Here is a 3,031-nt window from a genome sequence, read left to right on the forward strand (position 1 = left end):
CATGACCCTGCCGAGGTGTGTCGCAGCACCCTTAGCGAACTCTTAGCAAGGTTTACTCTAAGACACGACACTGACAGGCAAGCAACCACAGCCTTAATACGTTTGAGATGAGAATCTCAGGCAACAGGAGCGGAGCTGATCAAGCCAGCAGTGCTCAGAACTCCACAGACGTGCTCCTGAGACAACGGCTACTGCTCCGCTCACCGAGAAATTAGAATAAATAAATAAATTAGGGCCTTGAGCTTTTCATTTCTACCCCTTCCTCAATTCTCATTTCTGGGAACGGATTGATCTGGTTGACTCGTTGGCAACTCGGTGGGTAATTGTCCTGCAGGTTGGCTGAGGAGAGAAGGGCACTTACAAAAAACACATTCTGTGTCTGACAAGCTCTCTCCGGTGCGAGTCACGGCTGCCGTCCAAACCGTGTGCCGACCCCGACCCCCCCCCCATCCCGTTATCTTTATTTCATGGTCCTGAGCCCCTCTCGTATGTCTGCTGCCAGGGCAATTACACTGCAGCCATCCTCACAGATGATCTCCAATCACCTCTGAGCTGACAGGCCAGTCTGAGCCGCCGAAACACTCTCTCGCTTTCCCAGGAGTCACTTAGAGGAGAGGGGGGGGGGGGGGGGGGGGGATGGTGGGGAAAGAGAGTGGATAGAAAAAAAGATACAGAAGGACAGGAAAAGAGATAGAAAGATACAGAAAGAAAGTCTGAAGGACAGTGAGTGTGAAAAAAGTAGACAATTTGACAGAATGAAACAGAAAGTGAGAGGGAGGCAGGAAGAGATAGAGAGAGAGAGAGATAGGAGGAGAGAGAGAGAATGAGAGAGAGAAAGAGAGAGAGAGAGAGAGAAGCAGGGAGAGAGAGAGAAAGCGAGAGGCAGGGAGAGAGAGAGAGAGCGAGAGGCAGGGAGAGAGAGAGAGAGAATGAGAGAGAGAGAGAGAGAGAGAGAGAGAGAGAAGTGTGGGCATGAATTCTTAAGCAGCTATGGAGGTCATAGGCCTCTGCTTACTCATAGACCATCTGCCAACAGTGAGAGGAAAGCAGGTCCCAGCAAACAGATGAACAGTCAGAGAGAGAGGAGAGAGAGAGGGAGTGATTTAAAAGTGGTCAGAGGAGAGGAGAGAGAGGGGAGAGGAGTGAGAGAGAGAGGGAGAGAGAGAGAGAGAGGGAGTGATTTAAAAGTGGTCAGAGGAGAGGAGAGAGAGGGGAGAGGAGTGAGAGAGAGAGGGAGAGAGAGGGAGTGATTGGTCAGAGGAGAGGAGAGAAAGAGAAGTGAGAGAGAGAGACAGAGGAGAGAGAGTGGGAGTGATTTAAAAGTAGTCAGAGGAGAGAGAGAAAAGACAGAGAGAGAATGAGTGAGTTAGGTATAGTGAGAGGAGCGGAGAGAGAGAAGGAGAGAGGGAATGAGTGAGTGAGGTATAGTGAGAGGAGCGGAGACAGAAAAAGAGTGAGTTAGGTATAGTGAGAGGAGCGGAGAGAGAGAAGGAGAGAGGGAATGAGTGAGTTAGCTATAGTGAGAAGAGCGGAGAGAGAGAAGGAGTGAGTGAGGTATAGTGAGAGGAGCGGAGAGAGAGAAGGAGTGAGTGAGGTATAGTGAGAAGAGCGGAGAGAGAGAAGGAGTGAGTGAGGTATAGTGAGAGGAGCGGAGAGAGAGAAGGAGTGAGTGAGGTATAGTGAGAAGAGCGGAGAGAGAGAAGGAGTGAGTGAGGTATAGTGAGAGGAGCGGAGAGAGAGAAGGAGTGAGTGAGGTATAGTGAGAGGAGCGGAGAGAGAGAAGGAGTGAGTGAGGTATAGTGAGAGGAGCGGAGAGAGAGAAGGAGTGAGTGAGGTATAGTGAGAAGAGCGGAGAGAGAGAAGGAGTGATTAAAGCAGAGATGTGAAGGTTATTTAGGAGTGGAGAGAATCCACTGCCACTTTTGCCAGCTCTCTAGAGATAGTCCTCACAGCAGGCAGCTTATCTCCATCACTTGTGCTTGTCTCTCTCTCTATCTCTCTCTCTCCCTCTCTCCACCCCCCCCCCTCTCTCTCTCTCTCTCTCTCTCTCTCTCTCTCCTCCCCCCTCCCCCTCTTTCTCCCTATCTCCCTTTCTCTCTCCCTGTCTCCCACCCAGTGTGTGGTGTGTGTGTGCCTTTTATTCTAGCGAATAGTCTTTGATGAAGGAGAATCGTGTGTGTTTGTGTCAGAACAGCTTTTTTATTCAGCTTTTTTATTGTTTCTCTGTCACATCTCATTGCTCCCCAATATACACACACACACACACTCACACACACACACACACACACACACACACACACACACACACACACACACACACACTAATATTCACCCACCCTAATACACTCAATGCAACATGAAGTGTGTCACTTCTGTTGAAGTGTAGTGTCTCTCCCTTGTCTTCTTCATGGCTTCAGAAATAAGTGGAGGAGGAGAACTCCCAGACAGGTAACAGGTAGATGAGAGAGAATGACAGAGGGGAGAGAGAGAGAGAGAGAGAGATGAGAGGAGAGAGAGAGAGAGAGAGAGAGAGACAGACAGACAGAGAGAGAGAGGGATGGAGAGAGACAGTCTTTTCACCAAAAGTAAATTGAGAGATCAGCAAGAGGAAAGTAAGAGGAGTAGGAGGAGGAGGAGGAGGAGGAGGAAGAGGACTGAAATATAGTAGTGAGAGACAGGGAGTGGTGGTGGTCACATCCTCACAATGCTGTCGTGTTCAGAACCGACAACAGAGAAACCACAGCTCATTAAGAGAGAGACAAAGAGAGGCAGAGACAGGAAAGAGATAGAGAGAGAGAGAGAGGAAGAGAGAGAGAGAGAGAGAGAGAGAGAGAGAGAGAGAGAGAGAGAGAGAGAGAGAGAGAGAGCAGAGGAAGAGAGAGTCCAAGCAAGGTGTGAAATATGCAGAGCTGTTGTGGTGATGGGGGGGGGGGGGGGGGGGGGTGAGGGGGGGCAGCAGCAGGGGGGGTCTAGACAGCACTTCATTAAAATTCATGACCCCCCCGCCCTCCCCCCTCCCCCCCCCGATCTT

The 3,031-nt window shown here is 50.3% G+C and overlaps 1 protein-coding gene across 1 annotated transcript in view; it reads left to right on the plus strand.

Annotated features, from left to right (window-relative positions):
• Positions 1-3,031, plus strand: part of plxna2 (plexin A2) — a 92,806-nt gene that overhangs the window by 68,737 nt on the left and 21,038 nt on the right.

Source organism: Sprattus sprattus (genome assembly GCF_963457725.1).
Source record: "Sprattus sprattus genome assembly, chromosome: 2".
Lineage (NCBI taxonomy): Eukaryota > Metazoa > Chordata > Actinopteri > Clupeiformes > Clupeidae > Sprattus > Sprattus sprattus.